We start from the raw sequence: 12,587 nt of genomic DNA, 5'->3' as shown, positions 1-12,587 counted from the left end.
ATGGGACATTTCAGTCTTGATAGACCTCCTCATGAAAATACACACATTATTGTCTAAGGCAGAAGATTTTAAACCCTTTTCCACATAGCTCTAACCCCCTTCCCATTTGGAGTTTAGCTGTCAATAAGGACAGATGTCACAGGGCTTTCAAAGTGTCCTAGGGATGTCCTGAGATCTGAAATGTTCACAGGACCTGAGTTCTCACCTCTGCTTGTTCGGCTTGGCTGGTCAGGTCCACATCCTCTGCATACCTAAAAACTTCTCAGAGATGCTTATCTATCTCTTTCTGGCTAATTTCAAAAGATTATTGACACTTGCATAGGTTCAGACTCATTTCATATCGCAAAGCACACGTTGAGATTACATTATAAGGTTGCATACAATATACATTGTCATACATGAATTCAACAGAAACTAACAATCAGTCATTAGATATACTACATAATTGTTAGACCATCCTTTTCTCCTTTCTGGCAAACGTGACACATAGTCAATTTCAGATTGCTGCACACAGTTTGTGAATGGCTTAATAATAGCTTGTATGTGTAATTATTTCTGCAGCTTGAGGCAGATGGACGATGTTTGGATGGTATATAGTTTTGAGACAATACACACCAGGGGGTAAATTTATCAAGCTGAGAGTTTTCCGGCAGGTTTGAAAAACCAATCAGATTCTAGCTATCATTTATTTAGTACATCCTGCAAAATGATACCTAGAATCTGATTGGTTGCTATAGACAACATCTCCACTTTTCAAACCCGCCGGAAAACTCTCAGTTTGATACATTTACCCCCAAGTATTAAAGTAACTTGAGCACAGGTGTTGTTATTGTATCAAAAAAGTACAGAATCACTTTTTTATTAGATGAAGTGAACTCACAATGACACATTTTAACCTGCTGCATAAAACACTAATTCCTTAGGAGATGACACTTAACACACATGGATTTAATGTACTATGTATAATTATCACATTTGCATTAACCAATTATGACCAATCATAATCAAGCATATAGCATTATCCATATGTAAATTGTACCTGTATTGTTGTTTTACACTCACTGGTTATATTTAAATGTTGAGGGTTATAAGAAGAGGCAATGGCCACACCCAGATTAAACTTTACATTGGCAGTAAAACACTGTGTCTGGACATTCCTTCATGGACACCTCACCAGGTTGTCAGGTGGACTAATTGCTGATTGGGGTTCCATGGGTACAGAGGTCAGACAGGTGTGAACCATGAGGTTTAATGACCATGAGGTTGAACTGCTCCATCATTGCCCATGCTCCATTGTGGCCACAACATGATCATGGCTCCAACACCATCCAGGCCCTAGCACCATCTGGCCCTTCCAGGCCTCTGTACCATTGCTCCTTCCATATACTCTTTTAGGACTCAGCACCATCCTGGCCTCAGCATCTTGCAGACCCTTGCACCATAGTGGACCACACTATGTCTACTGTCCCATTTGCTCTTCTTGTTTCTCCCTACCCCCTCTCTTTTAGAGAATAACCTTTCACAGGCCTCTACCCTATGTCTCATGTCAGTCCACTCTCTGTCTTCTTGCTATACAAGCATGACGTGTTATTTGTTCTGTTAATGGCATCCATCCATCCATTATTCTGCCTATATGTACCCATTGTTATACTCATATGTCTTATCTGTATGATTATATCAGTTGCCACATAATCTGTGGCATAATACAAATAAACAATGATGATGAGGAGGAGGATTTTACAAGGTGGAGTATCAGAGTAGATTTTTACGAATATAAACTAACCTGTCAGTGTTATTTCACATTATTATATTTTGCTTTTATATAAATATCCTCTAACATTTAATTATTGCTAATGAGTGTTCTTATATATTTCAATATTATGCATTGCAATGTAGTGCATGATCACACCTTTACATGCTTTGTTTTTGCATTCTTAGGTAGTGTATTATTAGAATTGTATATGCTTTCTTATTCTTGAGAGAATCACTCAATTGTTTAAGTACAGCTACTTTGCTAGTTTCCAGTTATTTAATGATTACACCTTCCATAAAAGAACCCTGCAGTTGGAAGATTTGAAACTTCACACTGTAACAAACAGTTTCTAAATGGTGGTTGCTCAGGTTTTTTTTAGGTTTTTCTTTCCTAAACATTTGTCTCTAGGGCAAAGTTCACTGAGTTGTGAAGATAAATAGGAGGTACTTAAGTTTTGTATCAGATTTTACATTGACTGGACTAGAGGTGTAACTAATGGTCCTTGGATAGTAGAGAACCACAAGAAAAAACTTGGGGTGCTCCCCAGGCGCCTGTAGTATTGCAACAAAAAAAACAAAGGAATATATATATAGGTGTTTATTGGTCAATAGCCTGACTGCAGGGATAAAGTAAAGATGTGTATTACATCTTTCAATACTGCGATGGCGCTAAAAATTAAAATGACAGGCACGCAGCAATCATGCTGGCATGCGGGTAATAAGTATAAACACTGAATGTAAACACAGTCTGTTAAATAAACCTTGTTGGCAGAAATAGTAATAAAGTCCAATCCAGTGTTGCAGTCACCATATAAACAAGGCCCCAAATAATTGTGGATGATAGGATCGCATAAAATCCATAAAGTTCCCGTGCTGAATTGCACAATATACAGTCACAATAGATCAACAAGAGTCAATGAATGTTCCTAGAAGGGTAGCAGCTCCGGTACATCATAGGAGTGGAATAAGGAAGGTAAACTCACCCCACTCCTGGAAAGTCCGTTTCACAGATGTCCGTTCGGGGAGGCCGCTGTGCGAGTCCTGGTCCACGCTGCTTGGCATCCAGGTGCCGAGTGAAAGTTCGTAGTTCACGCATGCGGTGGTGTGTGTCCAGTCTGTGTCAGCGTGCAGCCGGCTTGACAGTGTACAGTGTACCCTCTTGTTCAATATTGCCACTTTCCCCAATCCTTAGTTATGTTTTAAAGTAATTAATAGAAAAATAACATCAATAAACTAGTAGCTCAAACATAAGTACATATAACAAATACTACACACACAGTTCTATCTGCTCTGTAAGTGTAGCTGTCTGTTTTTTATTTGTTTTTAAATCTATGGGGCATATTCAATTGTCGGCGGAATTGGCGAAAATCCCGCGGTCCGCGCACGATTACCGTAATAACCGAAAATCAGTTAATACGGTAAAATACTCGCTGGATTTAATATAATACTATAATAGTTTTAACGCCGCAGAACTTTGGGACAATTGAATATGCCCCTATGATGTGAACTGGGTGGACTTTCTTTTTACTCTCATTCCCTGTGTTTCCCTGTGTTCCGAATTTGTAGTTAATCTCGGTAAACAGACACAATTAAGTTTTCCGTGCTCTCAGTCAATGGGTAGGGCTACATTAACAATATCAAGCTGTTGCTGGGAGGAGTAAGAGAAATAAAAAGTATCGATTAACTGTTTTCCAGTGTCCAAGGAAATTCTACATATTTGTATTCTGTTCTTTTATATATTTTTATTTTTACATTTAAAGAAGTTAAAAATAATATATGCTAGGAAATTACTATATATTAATATGAAATGCTGGAATGACAGAAATCATACTTTAATAAGGAATGTAACCTGTGACACAATGACCCAGTGTGAGCTGCCCTGAAACTCTGACTCTCTGGCCTGGACAGACACACAGTAGATATTTTACATGAGCACATAATGTCAGATTTGCCTATTATCATCATCATCACAATTTATTTATTTTGCGCCACTGATTCTGCAGCACTGTACATAGAACTCATTCATATCAGTCCCTGTCCCATTGGAGCTTACAGTCTAAATTCCCTAACATACACAGACAGACAGACAGAGACAGACTAGGGTCAATTTTGATGGCAGCTAATTAACCTACTAGTATGTTTTTGGAGTGTGGGAGGAAACTGGAGCACCCGGAGGAAAGCCACGCAAACACAGGGAGAGCATACAAACGCCACACAGATAAGGCCATGGTCGGGAATTGAACTCATGAATTGGTCAGGAATTGAACTCAGCTCTGTGAGGCAGAGCTGCTAACCACTTAGCCACCGTGCTGCCCCTATTATAGTATAAGCTGCTGTGTCCAGCAATGATCATCATCACGGGAACAACATAACACAATCTACAGTAAAACAATCTACCTCTTTTGGTTGCAAGTTTCATAATTCCCAATAAAAGTGCTTGAACCATTGGGATAACATGGTGCTCTTAACATCAAAAGGACTGTCCTTAGCAGGTTAAAAAAACAAAACAAAACATTCACTCAGTTTAAGGTTAACTTGGAACCTTCAGCTATTTGTGATATATTTAGTTTAGTGCAATACTGGTGCTTATATTGATTGCCTCAATGTAATGATATTTACTTAATGCTTACACATGTTTATCCAATTCCATCTGCACACCACATGATTATACCTGTCAGTATTTATTTATACTATGTTGCTATTACAATATTTAAATATATACAGTGTTTGTGGGGCCCATATTTCTGCTGGTAGCAGCACTAGGTTTACATGTCGGTACTCTCCTTAGGCTGTTCTTTTATATTCTTAAATTGATGTCATTTTAAGACTAATAAATTGTTCCAGGTACTTACCCTTGAATGTGGATTATCACTTTTATACCATAAGCATAAGTAGCACTGGTTAATATCCAGGCTTGATTGTTTAAACATCATCTTTTAACAGTTTATATTAATACCAGTTAAAAGCCAGTCAAAATTACGGAAGAAAATAAGAGTAAGATTATGTTGGACCCTTTTTGGCAACAGTTAAATTCTGCACATCATTTATCCCACAATTGTGGAATTAATTGGGGGCTCCAAAAAAAAAAAAAAAAAGAACTCAACACAATTCCTATTTCATAAATATTTCTTTATATACTACATGTTTTGTGTAAATCTTCTCAGATTCTTTTATCAATTTCCCCTGTTCCATGCCACCAATAATGTTGATCTTCACCTTGGCAGATCGCCATACTCTGGATATTGCCACATAAAGTTGACTGTGAGCAAAAAACAGGAATATATCCCAAATGTTTCTAATGTTTGTCTTTGCGACTGATTGAAGGTCATGGCAAATGCTATTTCACTGTAAATTACCCATGTCTCAACACAAATGGAAGGTCTGTATTAGTTGGTGCTAATTCTATTCATGAAATAAAGATTTTCTGCAGTTCCTTTCAAGACTTGTGCAATAATCAAATTTTGTTTAAAAGTCTTTATAGATAAACGCGTCCGGTTACATGCGTAGTGTTTACATTTCTCAGCAGCATAATTATGCTTACGACCTTTAAATTCATCTTGTGAATGGGCATTCCAGATGGACTTAATTCTTTTAAAAATTCCACAGGGTAATTTTGTTTGTCGTTATCATCACTATCACCAATAGAATCATTGCTTAGGTATGTAACTTTGTTTCCATCCAATAAGTTTAGAACTTGTTCGTTGATTTCATCAACATCAGTATTTTGGGGGCAAAATATTGCCATTTTGTAGTATTTATCTATATCTATACAACTAAGACTTTCTATAAATACTTCTTGAATTATGAAACCTTCACAAATCAAATGTTCAGGAATTTCTATTGTGTCCTCAGATAGACCTTTGTCAATTGTAAGTTCTCCGTTTCCGAGTTTTATCAGCCAATCGCTGAATGCCGAATCAACGGACTGAACATTATTAGTCAATTTCAATATTTCAAATTCATCCCAGAGGTTGTTGAATTTAAAACTGGCTTCTACAATAGCCAAACTGCTTCTATGGGGTACAAACAGTAGTTTGTCTAAAATCTCCAGCAATAATTAGAACTTTACCACCGAAAGGTTTATGGATTTGCATAATCTCCTGAAATACTTTATTAATGCATTGCAACTGCATTATTTAGAGCCATAGTAGCTTCATCCATTATAAGCTTGGCATCAACAGAGTTCATCCTTTATTGATGAGACCGATGTTTCTATTACAGGAACTGGATTTTTAAATAGGGAATATTAAGACGTGTCGCCATGCCAGTTGATGCTGTTGGCAGCGCAATGTTTCCTTCTCCTCATATGGTCCTTATGAACAATTTGTACAAATATGTTTTACCACTGCCTCCTGGGCCATCAAGGAAAAAGCATCTGCTTTCCATATTCTCATCTTGAACTGCATTAATCAATTTATCATATGTTGAATTCTGTTGTACACTCAATGAAGTCTGCATGATTGCACTCTGTTCTCTATCTTGCTGTGTATTCTAAAATGTTGTGTCAGCAATTTGAAGGTTTGCTGGAGGAGTGTGTAGCCTAAAGTCAGCAATTTTTTTACTGTGAATAATAAATACATCTTGTATTTCTTTTAGGGCAACATTTTTACAATAGTAATCTGTACGATCATTATGCTGCCTTGCAAAGTCTTCACAATGATCTTTCTTTTACTTTACAAAAGTTCCTGTACATTTGGTGGCACGGCAGGGACACAAAGACATGCTATACGTTTATGTAATTGTTGTGACATTTGTTTGGTTACTGCGTCAGATAACATATCATACCAAGTTGCATCTTTATTGAATAGTCCTCACTTTTGGGCTGCTTCCTTAAAAGATGGGTATAATATACCATAAATAGTTTTACAACTATCAAAAAAGATAGCCCCTGGGACATGAAGCAACAGAAGGTGCAAGCAGAATCTCTCTGTATCTGAGCTTAACTGACAGAGTGCATGTGCCAATAACTGTTTTTGCTTTTCTTTGTCGGGCTTTCCATTTTCGGGTTTTTTGGTCAAATACATAATGCTGTGGAATTTCAGCATATAAATAATCCAGTGCAATTTCATCTTCCTGCTTCAATTTGAACCATGCAGTTACCTTAGTATCGCATGTAGCTTCTCTTTGTGCAACAACTTGCATGTTATCCTCTGTAAAATAGACGTTTTGTTCACTAGGAAGATTAACTTGAAGTCGCACAATGAGGAAAATCTAGTCAGTAAGAATAGTCTTAGGGACCCCTCTAGCCGATACAGCACAACCCGAAGTCTGCTCCGCCAGTCAGGTGTTCACTGGAGCCCCTAGTGGTGGGGACAGACTTGGCTGCAGACTGACAGAGGGTCGTGAAGCGTGTACCGACTAGGGAGAACCCAGGCAAGCGAAGTGGAGTCCAAGCAAGGGTCAAGGGCTGGCAGCAGACAGCAGATCCAGTAAACAGGCCGAGGTGAAGGGTCACGAGCAAACAGGAAGGTCGGTAAACATGCCAGAGGTCGGGGTCACAAGAAACACAGGCAGGGTCCAATTCCAGGCAAGGGGTCATACACAGGCAATTAGTCCAACAGGATTCACTAATACAATACAGGAACAGGAGCAGGAGCAGGAGCAGGTTAGGCTGACAGGCAAACTGGACGCTATAACTGGCAGTGAGGCCCAGATCTCACTGCCTTAAATAGTCCTAAGAGCCAATCAGGACAGAGGAGGATAGGGCTGACAATCAGCCTCAGGAAGCAGCTAATTAATTACTAGCTAGAACTAGCATAGGTAATAACATAACCAGGAAGCATGTATAAAAATATAAGTGAACCAGTTTAAATCATATGAGAGCTCCCCCTGGTGTTGGAGGATGTCCCTACACCCTCTAACATCTATGCCACAAGGATAATAACAGAGCACAGAAACTAAAGTACACACCCGGCTGCTAGTTCACGCAGCTCGTGACAAATAGTCAAGTACACAAAAGAGTCATTTGCAAACAGTTTACCCAATTTGTTTGTGTGTTTTGTGTGTGTATTTCTAAAGGTGATGAGCAATGTTAGCCTTTTACATATAGATTAGTTATGCAACCATTGCTCTTGAATTCATTTTTAGACTTATTTGGTTTCTATAATAACTAAATAGTAATTTTGGAATATTATATTACTGTGGTGTATCCCTCTTTTCATCTCCTTTATTATTTGAATTATTACAGAGGTACAGCATCCAAAACTTTCTGAGAACTCAACATGTGAACATTACAGGTTTCTGTTTTGTAACATTTTGTATTCTATATATATATATTTTACATCTGGGGATCGATCCTTATTATCTATTTAAATGGGTATTAAATGTGGATTCTTCTAAATGGTAAGGGTCCCAGAGGTGAAACATTAAAGTATTATTGTCATGTGGAATGTGGACGGGAGTCTGAGTAAGCTGTACACTAACTCAGCACTTTGCCCACTTTTCTTTATTCTCACAAACTGTGACAAATGTCAGAGTAGGGCTGAGGATTGACTTCATACCATGAAACAAGGCTGTTTTAGGACCTACTGAACTATCATCTCTATCCATCAATGGGACCCAGAGAGCTCAATTGTCATTGCTGTTTCAACATCTGTTCAGCTGCCCACTGTGCTAAATTGTGATTGCTGTTGCCATACTTGTGTATGCTTGCAGCTCATTTCTGCCTTTTGGGTTTCTAAGAATATTGATACCAACAAATAGAACTATTTAGAGCTCTGTGCTTATTTTTATTTTGTCTATTGAGATTTATTTCTATGTATATAGGCTGGTGAGTGTGGTGTGGGCAGGAGACAAAAGAGTTCATGTGTCCACACTCCATACCAAACCTTTCCATCGACCCCGCACTTGCAATCCGGACAACCTTATCCACATATCTCCACTACCCTCTCTTCCCGTCTCCTGTGCACTATGGAATACCAGATCTGTTTGTGACAAACTTGCATCCATCTATGATCTATTCATTTTTAAATCCCTCTATCTCCTTGCCATTACAGAAACTTGGCTCACCACCTCTGACACTACATCCCCTATAGCTCTCTCTTATGGAGGACTCTCCCTCAGCCATACATGAAAGATAGGAAACAGACAAGGTGGTGGAGTAGGCATTCTACTTTCTCGAAGTGTGTACTTTCTAAGTCATACCCTCTGAAACCCTCACTCTCATTCACTTCCTTTGAAATAAACACTATCCGTATATTTTATCCTCTCTGCCTTCGTGTTGCTGATATTTAATGCCCCCAGGTAGAGTTTCCCAATTTCTTGACAACTTTGCGGCCTGGCTCACTTATTTTCTGTCCATTGACCTGCCTACTCTCAGACTAGGTGACTTTCCCATTGATAATCCCACTGTCTCTTTTACCACTAAACTTCTTTCACTTACTTCCTCCTTTGGTCTCTCCCAATGGACCTCATCTCCCACGCACTGTGATGGATACTCCCTTGACCTTGTTTTCTCTCACTACTGCTCTATCTCTAATTTCAACAACTTAGTATTTTCACTCTCTGGCAACAACCTTCTTTTCTTCAGCCTCACCTTACCTCATGCCCTTCCCCCTGCACCCATATCCACACGTACACAACAACACCTAAGTACTGTTAACCCAATCTACTTGACATCTTCACTAAAACAACTTTTTTCTCCTATGTCTGCACTTTCCTGCCCTAATCAGGCTGCCTCTGTCTACAAACAAAGCACTCACTTCAGTATTAGACAATGCAGCTCCAACTACCACATACAGTCTCCAATGATCCAAACCCCAACCATAGCACACCAAACAGATCCGCTACCTGAAAAAGTTGTTCCGCACTGCAGAGTGTCACTGGAGGAAATCTCATTCCTATTCCAATTTACTCCACTATAAATTCATCTTTTCATCTTAAAGCACTGCCCTTTCAATTGCCAAACAAATGTTATGTTCATATTGTTGCTACCAACAAATACTGTCTGATTCAATTAATGTGGTTTCAAAGCACAGAGAGATTTTATAGCAAATGAGAGCAGAATTACAGCAAACCATGATGATGCATAAAAAGGTATAACATTTTACAGGACAGTATAACTGAATACATTATGCTTGTGCCCCAATTGTGTTACAATTTATATCTGTTAATTTAGAATGATTTCATCCATTTATTTAACTTCCACACATCATCATCATCATCATTTATTTATATAGCGCCAACATATTCCGTAGTGCTTTACAATTGGGGACAAACATAATAAACTAATAAACTGGGTAAAACAGACAAAGAGGTGAGAAGGCTCTGCTCGCAAGTTTGCAATCTATGGGACAATGGGAGATTGACACATGAGGTTAAGTCTACATTTTGCATTTTGGCCCAGCCAGACTGCAAAGGTAAAAGTGACTCATAAGCTAAATGAACCCGTCACACAACAATGTTGGTCAGGGGGCAGCCATCCCGCGTGAAACTGTGTAACAGGCTAAAGGTAGCAAGGTTAAGAGGGTGGCCGAGGAATATTATAAGCTTGTCTGAAGAGGTAGGTTTTCAGAGAACGCTTGAAAGTTTGTAGACCAGAGGAGAGTCTCACTGTGCGAGGGAGAGAATTCCATAGAGTGGGTGCAGTCTAAAAAAAGTCCTGTAACCGGGAATGGGAGGATGTAATGAGGGTGGATGAGAGACGCAGATCTTGTGTAGAACGGATTTGCCGAGTTGGGAGATATTTTGAGACAAGAGAAGAGATGTATGTTGGTGCAGCTTTGTTGATGGCCTTGTAGGTTAGTAAAAGTATTTTATATTGGATTCGGTACAAAACAGGCAGCCAGTGTAGAGACATACAGAGTGATTCAACAGAGGAAGAACAATTTGCAAGGAAAATCAGTCTTGCCGCAGCGTGCAAAATAGATTGTAGAGGTTTGAGTCTGTCTTTGGGAAGACCAGTAAGGAGGGAATTGCAATAGTCAATGCGGGAGATGATGAGTGCATGAATTAAGGTTTTTGCAGTGTCTTGCGTGAGATATGTGCGAATTCTGGAAATGTTCTTTAGATGTATGTAGCAGGATTTAGATATAGAGTCAATGTGGGGAACAAAGGATAGGTGTGAGTCAAGGATTAAACCTAGGCAGCGAGCTTGTGGGGTGGGATTTATGGTCATGTTATCAACAGAGATAGAAATGTCAGGTATGCTCTTGTTGGTGGGTGGGAATATTATTAACTCTGTTTTAGAAAGATTAAGTTTGAGTTGGCGAGAGGACATCCAAGATGAAATGGCAGAAAGACAGTCAGTTACACAGGACAACACAGATGTCGAGAGATCAGGAGAGGATAGATAGATTTGGGAATCATCCGCATAGAGATGATACCGAAAGCCAAAGGAACTTATTAGGTTTCCAAGAGAAGCGGTATAGATAGAGAACAGCAGAGGACCTAGCACTGAGCCTTGTGCTACTCCAACTAATAGGGGAAGCGGAGCAGAGGTGGATCCAGAGAAATTAACAGTGAAAGAGTGATTAGAAAGGTAGGATGTGAACCAGGATAGAACAGTGTCTTGAAGACCTAGGGATTGCAGTGTTTGTAGGAGAAGAGAGTGGTCAACAGTGTCAAATGCAACCAAGAGATCCAGGAGAATTAGGAGAGAGTAATGGCGTTCAGTTTAAGCAGTGATCAGATCATTGACAACCTTGGTCAACGCAGTCTCTGTGGAGTGTTGAGAACAAAAGCCAGACTGAAGAGGATCTAACAGGTTGTTAGCGAAAAGAAAGCATGTGAGGCGAATGTAGGCAAGTCTCTCTAGAAGCTTGGAGGGGCACGGCAGCTGAGAGATGGGACGGTAATTTGATAGAGAGTTTGGGTCGGAATCTTGTTTTTTTAGAATAGGAATAATCACTGCATGCTTGTATACAAACATTCTTCAAATCTCTAATGTCCACCCAGTCTTCTAACCCACATCACCTCTTTGCCACCTTCAACTCACTTCTCTGCGCACCTGCACCTTCTCTCCACTGCCTTCCTTACAGCCCATGATTTTGCCACCTACTTCAAAGAAAGAATCAACACCATTAGACAAGCTATATCCTCTGTCAAATTCCACACACTCTACCCACCTTCATCTACACTCTTCAATCCACCCATTCATTCTCTCCAGTAAAATAAACTCTCTGCACTCATTTCATCAACTCACCCTACAACCTGTCCCCTCAGCCCTATTTCCTCCAAACATCTCTCCTCCCTTTCCTCCACTGCATGCCCACCTCTAATTCACCTCTTCAACCTGTCTCTGTCCACTGGCACATTTCCATCCTCCTTTAAACATGCAGTCATCTTACCAAGTCTAAAGAAACCATCTCTCGATCCAGTCTCTCTCTTCAACTACCACCCTATTTCTCTCCTCCACTTTGCCTCCAAGCTACTTGAGCAGCTAATGTATAAACGCCTGTCCCACTCTCTCTCCTCTCATTACATTCTCGACTCTATGCAATCAGGCTTCTGCCCCCAACATTCCACTGAAACTGCTCTCACAAAAGTGATTGATGATCTACTTACTGCAAAGTCTAAGGGTCATTTCTCCATACTCATTCTCCTGGACCTCTCTGCTGCTTTTGACACTATTGATCTCCCTCTTGTCCTACACACCCTTCACTCCATTGGTCTTCATGACACAGTTCTTTCCTGGTTCACTTCCAACTACTCGATACGCTCCTTTAGTGTTTCTACCTCTGGCATATCTTCGCACTTTCTGTTGGGGACCCACAAGGTTCTGTTCGTTACTTTTTTCATTGTTCACCTCTTCTCTCGGAGCACTCATTCGTTCATTCGGCCTCCAGTACCACCTCTACGCTGATGACACCCAAATCTATATCTCTTCCCCTGACCTC

The sequence above is a fragment of the Mixophyes fleayi genome, chromosome 2 (genome assembly GCF_038048845.1).
Source record: "Mixophyes fleayi isolate aMixFle1 chromosome 2, aMixFle1.hap1, whole genome shotgun sequence".
Lineage (NCBI taxonomy): Eukaryota > Metazoa > Chordata > Amphibia > Anura > Limnodynastidae > Mixophyes > Mixophyes fleayi.
Note: the sequence above shows the minus strand (reverse complement) of the source record.